This window comes from Lactuca serriola, chromosome 5 (genome assembly GCF_051521515.1).
Source record: "Lactuca serriola cultivar US96UC23 chromosome 5, Lser_US96UC23_V15, whole genome shotgun sequence".
Taxonomy (NCBI): Eukaryota; Viridiplantae; Streptophyta; class Magnoliopsida; order Asterales; family Asteraceae; genus Lactuca; species Lactuca serriola.
In genome coordinates, this window is record NC_136412.1 from 96,477,063 (window position 1) to 96,491,348 (window position 14,286).

Consider the following 14,286-nt stretch of genomic DNA (forward strand, 5'->3'; position numbering starts at 1 on the left):
TAAAATACACTCGATATAGCCTTGTGCTGACATATGGGTGGAAATAGACCCGGGGGTGAAATAGACCCGGTAAATGCTTTTGCTGACATATGAGTTGAAATAGGCTCATGGGTGAAATTGACCTAGGGATGAAATAGACCCGGTACACCCTCGAGCTGATATATATATATATATATATATGTATGGTATACGGTTATCAGTTTATGTTTTAGGTACTTTCGGTTCAAAGGGGAAGGGCTTAGGATGATCGCATTGCACACACAATGATTTTCCGCTTTATCAATTTTGATGTACATTTTTGATGAATATTCATATACTCTGATTTTCTTATGGTTTTGATAAACATGTTGGTTGATGGTTTATTTAATATAAAAAAAATTGGTTCTGAGTTTTTGGGATATTACAAAGCATTTTAAAGAGTTGTATTCTGGTGATGATCATCAACTTTATTCTGTTGAAACTTCGTTACTTCGGAGTTTGGTTCATTCAAACAAAAGAATAGCGAAAGAATTGATCAAATGTCAGAAAAGTAAAATCACCTATTGAACCAGCTTATGAAGTATGATTTGAAATGTCAACTAATAGAGACGAAGGTAAAAATCTTGCAAAGACTTCATACTGAATGGAACTCAATAGTTTCAATGGTGAAAGCACATGAACATTTCAAGTGTTAATCATTATTGCAAGTGATTGGAATTTTGAAATTGCATGAAGACTAATTTCATGGGAGTACGAAGCCGATTACTGATGTCGGTTAGTTAGCCTTTGTTGCGAAAGAAGAAATTTGTTAGATCATATTTTGTTGGTTTGGGCTAGGCATCTATTTCTATAGGTCTTGTTAGTGTTTTTTTTATGTATTTAGCGTGTTTACGATTGGGTGAACCGAAAACACGTTGTTTTCGGTTCATATGGTGTTTGCGGCCGTGAACCCGTATCCGGTTCAATGTTCCCTATATATAGGTGTCAGTCTTGTCAGTTGTAACGACGATTGTGTCTGTGTGTTCCTTTGTACCTGAAGTTTGCATTCATATATAAATGTGTGCAACATGGAACGTTCTTGATTCTACTCCTTCTTGTGCTTATCGATTATAGCTTGTTTTTGTGTTTGATCACTAGTTGGATCCGGATTTGGGGACATACAATTGGTATCAGAGCCATTCTAGTGTCAAACTTGTTCAAGCTGCGTTTTCGGTTTGAGTTTTCTCTTCATTTTCGTGATTGTTCAAGCTTGGTTGTTGGGTTTTTGCTATTGTTCGTGATTTCAAGGACAAAGGGACTGAATATCTTCTTGAAATCAGTTGTTTTCATCTAATTCTAGGAGTTTTCGGCTACAACTGTTCATCAGTTTACAGCCGTGAACACATTTTCGGCCGTAAACCCATAACGTTTTCGGCTGTAAACCATTTTCAACTGCAAACAACTCGTTTTTGACTGTGAACTGTCTTGAGCCGTAAACTGCTTTCAACCGTAAACTGTTCTCAACTGGAAAACTCGTGTACGGCCTTAAACCATTTTCGCCCGTAAACCCTTGATTAACCATAAACCCTTCTTGGTTGTAAGCCCTGTTCTTAGCAGTAAAGACTTTCAGTTTTGGTTGCATTTTCCATACAAAGTTTTATTTTAGTCAATTAAGAAAAATTCAGAAAATTAATAAAATGAAATATTCAGGAGTTGGACTCAATTATGGGAACTACCACTAGAACCCACGTCTTCTGTCAGCTGAAGGATTTCCAGAATGGAAATACAAGACAAATACATCAAGAAGAAGGATTTCATGATATGGAGCAACATTCTGAAGGGTCCAGTTTGAATCACTACCACTCATGAAAATGGAACCATTATTGACAAAGATTTTGCTAATTACACAGATGAGGATTTCGAGAAAATCGAGGAACAAGAGAAGGCTCTTGCAACATTGACAATGGCCTTATCTCCAGAAATTGCACAAGGATTCCGTGAGTATGACCCAGCCAAAACTTTGTGGGAAGCATTCATTGAAGTCTATAAGGGAAATGAAGATATGAAGCAGAGCCGTCAAGACATGATCAAACAGAAGTTCAACATGTTTATTCATATTCTTGGAGAATGGTTGGAGGCACAACTACAACGATTTATTACTCTTACCACTAAGATGAGTTCAGTTGGAATTTTAGTGCCAAGATCAGAAATTAACAAGAAACTGCTTAAATCTCTTCCAAAGTCATGGGACATGAATGTCTCTATCATCAAAAAGACAAAGGATCTCAACGGACTCAGTCTTCTGGAGACAATGGCAATCATTAAAGCATGTGATCATGATGACAAGCAAAGGGAAATCAACCATGTGAACTCCTATTCAACTGCAAATTTTGGGATTTCTTCGAACAATGCATTATCATCCTTTATTGCACCTGCTCCACAAAATCAAGCATTTGTTGTTCCACCATCCATGCCTTATCCACATACCACTTCAACCTCAAAAGCCTCTGCTACAACCTCTGCTCCCAAAGAAGCAGAAGCGAACATGGCCTTAGCTTTTGGGTTAGTGAATTGCTACAATGCCTTTGTGGTTGGAGAATTGCCTCCTTAGATTTCTTTCGCTGATTTAGATTAAATTCACCCAGAGGATGTAGATGAAATGGACATCACCTGGTAGATTGCAATGGCTATTTTCAGGGCCATGCAATTTGCAATGAAAATTGGAAAGAATAATTGGGGGATGAATGCAGAGAAGAAAGTTGGATTCAACAAAGGAAACTTGCGATAATCCAATTGTCACGAGCCTGGTCACTTTTATCGTGACTGTCCTAAGCCTGATAGAAGAGTGAATCATGAAATGAAAATGGTGCCGACAGGACACAATAGGGGAGATACTGCCAACAACGAGACTGCAAATCTAGAGATGGTAGCACAATCATTTGATTGGGAGGATCAAATTCAGGCCATAAACATTTCAGGACCTGAAAATGCTCATTTGGCCCAGATTAGTGACATCCCTAAAGAGAAAGTTGAAGAGGATCAAGAAGCAGAGATGATGGAATTGCAGTTTGCCTTCATGGTGTCGAGTACCCCTGAGCCAGAGAAAAAGGAAGTCAGTCAAATTTCTTGTTCTCAAACTTGCAATGATACTGTTAAATTTTTACATGAACAGATCGAATTATTGCTTAGAGAAAAAGAGGACCTAAAATACGAAGGATATAACCTTAGGAAGGGCCAAATACCATTAAAATAATAATAGAGGTCAAAACCAAGGAGTTTAGGAATTGTTGGTCATATTGCACGCAATTGTCCAAATCGGGCATTTGTTCGTTTTTATGCACAACAAAGTGAGAACGAGTCTCAAGGAAGATCTCTCACTAGAAAATTCACGAGATTTCGTTCTCATGATGGTGATTGCAATGTAAGTAAAGACAGAAAACGGGTTGAGCTTAAAAAGATTAAAAAGGATTTACATGAAAATACAACGGGTACTTTCAAGAAACCGAACGTGGCTAAGCCAAGATCGGATTCGTCAAAGTCTTCATGTGGTTCTTTGGCTAATCTTAGATGGAAACCCAGACGATAAAAAAATGTTTCAAAATCACCTGTAAATGTTTCTAAACCTAAATACAAATGGGTACCCAAGAATTTAAATGTCCAATTACCTCAGTCTTCTGAATCTGCGTCTGGTAATAAATCAAATTCAAAAAGTGAAAAAGAAATTTATGTTGATAAAAAGGGAAAACCTAGTGTTTCTATGACCTGGGTTCGAAAAAATAATTAATCTCGCGCATCATGTAGGAGCAGCTACGGAGGAATGTCGTTAGACCCTGGTATGTCGACAATGGTTGTTCCAGGCACATGATAGGAGACATCTCCCAACATCATAACATTCAGACTTGTAATGGGGGCTATGTTTCCTTCGCATGAGGAGAAGGAGGAAAGATCACCAAGAAAGGAATTGTCACAAATGGAGTGCTTAGCTTTGAGAATGCCAATTATGCTCCCGAATTAAAGCACGGTTTATTGAGTGTCTCTTAGATCTGCGACAAAGACTATTCAACACACTTCACTAACATAGAGTGCCTTATCTTGAAGCATGGAATTATCATCCATGAACATTGGATCTTGGTGAAATCGAAGAGGTATGGAAATGCATATATCATAGACATGAATCATGATATCCCGGAGCATGTCACTTTTCTCTTCTCTAAAGTATCCAAATACAATGACGTGCTTTGGCATCGTCGTCTCGACAATGCGAATGCCAAGAACCTGAATTGACTTGCTAAAAACGAGATAATGCGTGGACTTCATGTCAAAGACTTTATCGCTTTTGAAAAATGTGTGGCGTGTGCTCAAGACAAACATCATCACAAGACCTATTTTCCAAAGACAATAAACTCAATCAGCAAGGTTCTTTAATGATTGCACATGGATTTACATGGTCTGGTCAACGTTCTCAGCATCAACAAGAGTTCTTATTGCCTGGTTGTGATAGATGGCTACTCGCGGCTTACATGTGTTTTCTTTCTATCCAACAAGGGTGGGATTGATGATTTGATCAAGAAGTTCATCGTGATGATTGAGAATCAAACAAATGAGAAAGTGAAGACACTCAGAACGGATAAGGGCACTGAGTTCAAGAACACTGTTCTGGATCATTTTTGTGCCGAAAAGGGAATATTGCGTCAGTACAGTGCTGTTCGCACACCTCAACAAAATGGTGTTGTTGAACGGCACAATCGTACTCTCATTGATGCTGCAAGGACGATGCTCTGTGATTCTAAACTACCGGTCTTCTTTTCGGCAGAGGCGATCAACACTGCCTGCTATGTCTAGAACCGTGTCCTGATCAACAAAGCCTAGATGAAGACCCCATACGAAATTCTATACAATCACAAGCCATCTATTGTTCACTACCGAATATTTGGATGTCCTTACATCCTCCTTCACTTAGAATCCAACCCCAAATTCAACTAGAAGGCTGATGACTGTCACTTTGTGGGATACGCTGCACGAACTGCTTACAGAATATACGACATGACTACCAAGCAGATTGTGGAGTCTTTTGATGTGCGCTGGCTGGAGGAGAATGAGACAGTTGCCCGAGTCGGTCCTAATTGGGTAGTCGATTATGCTTCATTATTCAAATCATTTAAAGTGTTTTACTATGATGTGTCAGGTTTTTGATCAGGTTCGAAGGTTGTTATTGATGATGAAGAGGAAGATGTTGTGTACAAACCACCGTTGGTGCCTTCTACGACTCCTAGGGTGGATGAAGTTGTTCCAAGTACTTCTTCAGATTCCCCAAGTCAAAGAATCAATCGTGATGTTGAATCCACTCCTCTTACTCCTGCTGAAAGAGAGTTCACGACCAGAGATACTTCCGTTGCCAATCAATCTCTCATGGAGTTTCTCTCTCCTGAGCCAATCACAAATGAGTATGTGGAAAGCACCTCTCAAGGTTCCAGACCTTCTGAGGTGGATGATACAATAGATGATGGATTAATTAATATCAACAACCTTCCTGTCACACTCAATGATATCAGCCATGAAATTTCCACCAAACTTAAATGCGATCATCCGATCGGAAACTTCATTGGTCAACTAGGCGACGGAGTTAAAACGCGGAGTTAGAATGGAGATGTCAATACATGTCCCTACTCTTGCTTCATCTCTTAGATCGAGCCAAAGAACGTTGAAATGGCCCTGAATTAACCTAGTTGGGTTGATGCGATGCACGAGGAACTTAATCAATTTGAGAAATTGGGGGTATGGAAAATGGTTGAGCTAACTAAAGGAAAGAAGTCTTTGGACACGTGATGGGTGTTACGTAATAAGCAGGACGATTGTGGCGGTAATTGTGCGAAACAAAGCACATCTGGTTGTTTGTGGGTTTCTTCAAATCAAAGGACTTGACTACACTGAAGTGTATTGTCACACCCCAAAACCAGGAACGGCGGAAATGTTCAGGGGTGGAGGACATCATGTACAGTATCACAACAGTGTAAAATAGTAAACAAGCAACAACATCATCCATTGCATTATAAGTAAAGTTTTAATACATGTGTTCTTTCATTGTAATAAGACACCAAAAATATATAATCAAAATAAAAGACGAGACTTGTCTGCGCCGTCTTCTCAAAACCTGGCCACCGTACCTGTCTACTGATGACCTGAGAATACAAGTTATTTTGAAAGAGAGTATCAACTTTAAAGTTGGTGAATTCATAAGTATTTAAGTGTCATTGTCTTGCTTACTAAAAGTTGTTTTAAAATTCATGTAAACCTTTAAATGAAAATGTTGATGTAAGTATGAAAAGCCCTAGAAAATCCCTTATTTTCTATTAGTTTGAGATGTAGTCTTCTACCAAGACCCAAATGTTTTGTTATGATAATGTAGTCTTCTACCTAGACCCAAATGTTTTGTAAGTAAAATGATAGTTTTTCCTTCTTTTCGACTACTACAAACAGTAATTAGTCTAACTCGTCGTTTATGTGAATATATCACAAAATCAAGTAAATAGGAAAATATACCAAAGTAAGTGTTATCCCGAGGTACTACGGCTAACACGACGTATGTAAATGTTATCCCGAGGTACTAGGGCTAACACGACATATATAACCTAATGAACCTCCGAAGATGGTCCAATTGTCCTCTGTAGCAGCAGCAGGTTGGAGGAAGGGTTAGTCCCATAGCCGAATCCTAATATAAGTGGTAACCTAATGATCATCCGAAGATTTTCATCTCATCCTTTGTTGCAACAGCAGGATGGAGGAATGGTTAGTCCCGATGGGTTCCGGAATGGTTAGTCCCGTCCATATACCCCGAGGTACTAGGGATAGGGTCTTGTCTAGATATCCCGAGGTACTAGGGATAAGGTCCTGTCTAGATATCCCGGGGTACTAGGGATAGGCAGGAAGATTTACACAGAAAGTACTAATAAATCATCCTCGCAATTCGAAACTTTTCTCCGCTCCACTATCGAATAGTATGCAAGCATATGAGTTATCGAGGAGGAACGTACCAGTAACTATTGTAGGATCAGCTACTGCTTCCTCGTGGCCTTGGGCCATCACTCTTCCTACTCCTCCATCCATCCCCACCTTAGGGCAGTTCCTCTTGTAGTGGCCCACTTCGCCACAACCGTAGCAAGCTTGGCCCATACCGGCGTTAGGAACTTGGGCGGCCTGAGCTAGTGGAGCCTTGCAGTAACGGGCTGTATGCCCCTTCCTATTGCAGTTAGAGCACTGCATCTCCTTGCAAGGTCCGTGGTGGTGGAAGTTGCATTTGTTGCACTTCGGAAGAGTTCCAGCATAAGTTTTTGCTGGTAAGGGGTTCACAGGGACAACGGGAGTCACTGTGGCAGCGTTGACCGCCACAAGTTGTTGTTTCTTGGAGGATCCATGCAAAGTCCCTCTTTTCCTCTTATTCCAACCCTTCCTGTTGTGGTCGGGGTTGGACTTTTGTGGTACAGGTGTAGGGATTGTTGGGTTCTGAGGTTTCCGGTGATCGATGAGAGATTGTGCCGGTTCCTTGGCGCTATCGAAGGTAATAGGCCTAGAAGTGATCACACTTGACTGGATCTGGGGCGACAGTCCCCATATATATCTCTCTATCTTTTTGCTCTCAAGAACAACCATATCAGGGCATAGGTTTGCCAGATCACAGAACATGTTTGTGTAGGTCGTCATGTCGGATCCAACCATTTGAAGACCCCAGAATTCCTGCTCAAGTTTCTGTACTTCACCTCGAGGACAGTACTCTTTCATCAGCATGTCCTTTAACTTTTCCAGCTGATGGAATACGCCACCACCAAAGTCAGATAGTTAACATGGCCGTTCGACCATGTTAGTGCTCTGTCAGAGAAGGTACAAGCTGCAAACTTGACCTTGTTTCCTTCCTGGCAAGCATAGATTTCAAAGACGGATTCCATCTTTTCAATCCATTGTCTCAAGACCATAACACCCCCAGTCCCATTGAAGCTGTGGGGTTTGGCGTTCGTGAAGTCCTTGTAGGTGCATCCCCGAGGGTGTCCATGGCTTTCGCCGTGGTTCGAGGGAGGTGCACCTGTTCCTGATCCAATAGGGGCAGGAGCGTTGATTGCTGACACAACAGCTGCAACTGCTGCTGTGAAAGCTGCCTGGAACATATTGGCATCGAAAGGATTAGGTGGTTGAAGAGGTTCAGATGGTGGTGGAGGTGGTGGTATCGGTGCTTCGTTGTTTGGGTTACGCCTTGTATTTCTGTGTGGCGGCATCTTTAACTATACGTTTAAAATAGGACAACATGGATAAGAATAAATGATTAATGAATGTGTCTCATGGACTATCTTCCCATAGTCCAACAACAGAATGAATAGAATGACTAAATGAAGATGATAACATTTGGATAATAATTTCCATAAGATTAGACATCTGTCAATGATACTGGGATTACAGATGTAGACAAGTTCGAGAAAAATTGCCTAGAAGTAGGCCTTACATCAACCAAGATGGAAAATTTTGACAGAATTAAGACTAGATCAAGACCTAACAGGTCTAAGATTTATAAAGACAGGAAATTAGACCAAAGTTTCACATAGACTAGGTTATATCCAAAAGATGAGTCGACGAGATTCTATCAGCGACGAGAACTACTAGCATGAGTTCTTGATCCCGATAGTAGACGTTCCATGTCCCTCATACGCCTGTCAGCTTTCACTTGCTGAGCTTGAAGTTCCCTAACTTCAGCTTGAGTTTCAGCAAGTTCCCTCTGCAGATTTGCATTGTGGACCAGAGTCCTTTCATGAGCAAACTCAAGTTGGCGAATGTGGACAGTGTTAACGCCAGAGTTAGCTTCAATCTCCACGACCCGGTCAATAGTTGCTTGACCCAGTATCGTGTTACTGGAAATTCTACGAACCATGATGGGTGGGACCCTGTCAGCAGAACCTCCTTCAGTGAGGTTGTAGAAACTTCGGTCTCCATTGTAAGGAATGGGCTGACCTTGTTCCTGACTCCATCTAGTCAAGTTAGTGTCCCACAGAGGTGTGGGTCCTTGAAACGTGGGACGGGGGTTTAGGTTTGGGTTTTTAGCAGCTGGGGGTAGGTTGTTGACTTCAGGCTCTGAGTCAGAACTATCGGAAAAACCCTCAGCATGGTGATCATCCAAAGGGATTGGGTGATCATCTTCTGGTTTTGGCTCTAGCCAACCAGCATTGCCTTGGTTCGGGAAGTACGGATCGCCGTGGTGAAATCCAACCATTTTAATCTACGCGAGAAAAGGGATATAAGAAATAGCTAAAATAGACGAACTGACTAAGATAATTACAGTAAGACCAAATACTCCTATGGTGTTTCTTTATGGTTGTGTTGGTAAGTTTTTAGACTTGTTGCCATATCACAACCATTCTTGGGCATATGTTAATCACTCCTCGGACCAGCATAGTTGATCAGGCAATGCCATTCCCAAGACTGACCATATATCCCCAGGCTTACTTGTGATATTCAATAATCGTAATACTTTTGTTCTTGTCATTGTGACAATGATTTTAGAATGAATCCAGGCGCGTATACTTACTTAAATATTTTATTATTTAAAAGTATAACTCTTAGACAGAGTGTTTTAATCCCCATGTATTTATAGTTAGTATATCTTTTATGGGTTGATATACTATATTCACTATAAACAATGCTCTGATACCAATCTGTCACACCCCAAAACAATGAACGGCGGAAACGTTCAGGGGTGGAGGACGTCATGTACAGTATCACAACAGTGTAAAATAGTAAACAAGCAACAACATCATCCATTGCATTATAAGTAAAGTTTTAATACATGTATTCTTTCATTGTAATAAGACACCAAAAATATATAATCAAAATAAAAGACGAGACTTGTCTGCTCCGTCTTCTCAAAACCTGGCCACCGTACCTGTCTACTGATGACCTGAGAATACAAGTTATTTTGAAAGAGAGTATCAGCTTTGAAGCTGGTGAATTCATAAGTATTTAAGTGTCATTGTCTTGCTTACTAAAAGTTGTTTTAAAAGTCATGTAAACCTTTAAATGAAAATGTTGATGTAAGTATGAAAAGCCCTATAAAATCCCTTATTTTCTATTAGTTTGAGATGTAGTCTTCTACCAAGACCCAAATGTTTTGTTATGATAATGTAGTCTTCTACCATGACCCGAATGTTTTGTAAGAAAAATGATAGTTTTTCCTTCTTTTCGACTACTACAAACAGTAATTAGTCTAACTCATCGTTTATGTGAATATATCACAAAATAAAGTAAATAGGAAAATATACCAAAGTAAGTGTTATCCCGAGGTACAACGGCTAACACGACGTATGTAAATGTTATCCCGAGGTACTAGGGCTAACACGACATATATAACCTAATGAACCTCCGAAGATGGTCCAATTGCCCTCTGTATCAGCAGCAGGTTGGAGGAATGGTTAGTCCCGTAGCCGACTCCTAATATAAGTGGTAACCCAATGATCATCCAAAGATTTTCATCTCATCCTCTGTTGCAACAGCATGACGGAGGAAGGGTTAGTCCCGATATTAATCTATCTATTATAAGTGATAACCTTAGACATCCATAGATGTTCATCACCCACTGTTGCTAACAGATGGGTTTCGGAATGGTTAGTCCCGTCCATATATCCTGAGGTACTAGGGATAGGGTCCCGTCTAGATATCCCGTGGTACTAGGGATAAGGTCCTGTCTAGATATCCCGAGGTACTAGGGATAGGCAGGAAGATTTACACAGAAGGTACTAATAAATCATCCTCGCAATTCGAGATACAAGTATTCATGTTAATATACACAGGTAAATGTATCTACGTCAAGGTACTCATGTAATGTGTTCATGTAAGCGTATTCATTTATCATGTAAGCATATGTAAACGTACTCATGTATCATGTAATCATATGTAAATGTACTCATGCATCATGTAATGTACTGGTATAGACTCATGAATGAACTGACTCTTGCGTGATTCCTTGTAATAGGAATAATGTTTGATATCTTCAAATTGTCCCTATGATAATTTACAGAAAGGTAATTGGTTGTTCAAGTAGGTTTATACACTCTTACTACTCAAGGGTGTGAGAAACTAAATGAAAGCTGTAAACTATAACATCAATTCATATATAAGAATATAAGTGTATATGCATAGTTTAGTTCAAGAATGTAAAATGGTTTTTGTAAGACATTTAAGGGTTTTGAACAAATATAAAAGTGACTTGATGTTATTTTGATAAACATTTCAAAAGTAATACATTTGATAACAAAGTATTTTAAATCTAGAAAACCATTTCATGCATAACATTTTGTAGTATGTGAAATATGTTGAATGAAAACACAGTTATAAAATACATATAGATGATTTAATAACATGTTGTTTTCTACTTGTATTCCCCCCCCCCCCCATTAAAGCATTTAAAATCATTTAAACATTGATTAGGGGTATGAACTTGCTTGTAGATGGTGGTTCGGATGAACTGGACGGTGTAGGATTGCTAGGTGTCAAGTGAGGACTTGTACACACACTACGATCCTAATGAACATATAATGACACATATATGCACTCAATTAGTCTTAAATTACTAATTGATAATGTTAAGACATCCTAGAACATAATAAACACTCTATATAAGTGTTATAAGCCCTAAGGATTGCATCTAAGCTATTGTGGGACAAGGCACTTGGGTTTAGGGTTCCAAAGGACCCCATAATTGAGTTTACTCTCCATATATCCTCACACATGGAGTTTACGGTTGTAAACTCTTGAGTTTACGGCCGTAAACTTCCAAGCTTGGTGGTATTTTGTGTTTTGAAGTTCTAAATGATCCCTAGAATTATTCCAACTTGGTGGTTCAATTCTTGGAAGGGTTTAAGGCATAGAAACACTCCTTTGAGGATTTTACGGCCTTAAGGCCATTTCCTTTAGAGTTTGTGGCCGTAAACTCTTAAGGATGGGTGTTTTTGATGCTTTCAAGTCTCTTGCACAAGTGGTATAGGTTCTAGACTTTTATTCCAAGCATATGAAGGCCTTAGGCACACTTTGGTTCCTTTGTTTGATGTTCACGGCCCAAGAACCTTATTGGGGCCGTGAACTCACTTGAAGGGGTGATTTTGATGTGTTTTAGTCCTTCATTTAAGTGGGAACAATTCCTAGTAATTGTCTAAGGATTTAGGGGCCTTAAAAGCACCCTTTGATCCAAGATTTTGGAGTTCACGGTCCATGATCATCTTGGGCCGTGAACACCCAATCATGTGTGTTTCTTAGTCGTTTTCTTGTCCCTAATACACATATATACGAGTCCAAGGTAGTAGCTTAACACAAGGGAAAGTCTAGGCATCGTTTCGGGAGTTTACCGCCCAAGAACACCTTGGGGAGTAAACTCATAAATCTAGTGATTTAGCTATGTAATCTATGTTATGAACACATTTTAAGCTATATAACACTACTAGAGAGAGGTACTCACGATTTGGGATAAAAACCCAAAGATCTGTGAGAGAGAAAATGGCTTTTCTCTAGTTGGAATTGCGAATAATGAATGAATTTGGTTTAGAATTCTATTTATAGTCCTGAGATATTTTTGGCAGAAAATAATTTTTATTCCTGAAATGATTTCTCATATAACAGAGTGTTGGAATAATAGTGTTGCACTAAACCCTAGTGCATCCACTCTCCTGATATCTCCTGAAGTGTAAACCCTAAATTACTCAACTTACACGAAAAAGTCTGAAAATTAACTGTGACTGCTATAACTTCTATTGAAGTGATATTGTTTGTACAGAATGAAAATTTTGGGTTGTCACATGTATGCACCTGTAGCTTGCCTAGAACCTATCCGTATCTTCCTGGCTTATGCCTCCTACATGGGGTTCACCATTTATCAGATGGACGTTAAGACCGCCTTTCTATATGGAGCCATGAAAGAAGAAATTTATGTTGATCAACCTCCTAGTTTTGTCAACTCAAAGTTTCCAATTCATGTCTACAAATTAGACAAGGCTCTGTATGGAGTACATCAGGCTTCTCGGGCTTGGTATGCTACCCTAACAGATCATTTGCTTGAGCATGGTTATACCAGAGGCACGATTGATCAGACGCTCTTTATCAAGAATTTTAATGGCGACATAATTCTTGTTTAGATCTATGTCGATGACATCATTTTCGGGTCAACGAGTTCAAAGATGTGCAAAGAGTTTGAGACCATTATGAAGAAGAGATTTGAGATGCGTTCTTTGGGAGAAATGACCATGTTCTTGGGATTGCGGGTTCGTCAAGATTCAACTGGATCCTTTTGCATCAAGGAAAATATGTTGAAGACATGCTTGACAGGTTCGGGTTTAAAGATTCCAAAGCTGCCTTGATGTCGATGGTTGAACGACCCTTGTTGACTCTGGATCCTGAAGGAGAATCCGTAGATCAGACAAAATACAGATCAATAATCGGATCCCTGATGTGTCTTACTGCGAGCAGACCCGTCATCATGTTCGTAGTCTATCAATGTGCACGTTATGAGGCTAATCCAAAACTCTCTCACTGAATTGTTGATAAAAGGATCTTTAGGTATCTCAAAGGTAGCCCTAAATTGGGTCTTTAGTGTCCCAACAATCCTAATTTTGAATTATATGCATTTGTTGACAGCAATTATGGAGGTTGTGAACTTGATAGCAAATCAACTTCTGGGGGATATCAATTCTTAGGCGACCGTCTGGTGTCTTGGCAATGCAAGAAACAACAAACAGTCTCAACCTCAACAACGGAAGTGGAATATGTTGCTGCTTCTACTTGTTGATCTCAAGTAATTTGGATCCAACATCAGTCGTTAGACTAGGGTTTGAATTTTCTTGAAACCCCTATCTTTTGTGATAAATTTGTGTACTTCTTGATTATGACATCTTAATGTTTTCAAATGAACATTTACGAATCCATCAACACTTTCTAGTTTTCCAACTTTCAAAGCAGTGATCCGCTTCAAGCTTCATGTTTCAAATTGTGGCTTTGAATTCTTCATGTAAAAGGTAAACAACTTTTTGTTTATCCCTTTGTTTGATAGAGGATCTTTCATATTTCTATTGGAACATTGGAATATAAATGCCTCAGCAGACATTGGAAATCCAAACTGGCAATCCATTTCGTTTTTTACATCAAAGTATGTCTAAGGCTCTAAACAAAATAGTTTCGGATTATCAATAGCTTCATTTTAATCTGATCTACAATCCATTAAGGGAACACAACCTTCTTCACAGCAAGTGTTTGCTCAACATTATTCTCTTCTGCTTCTTCAAATTCAATCTTTGCTTTCAATGCATTTAA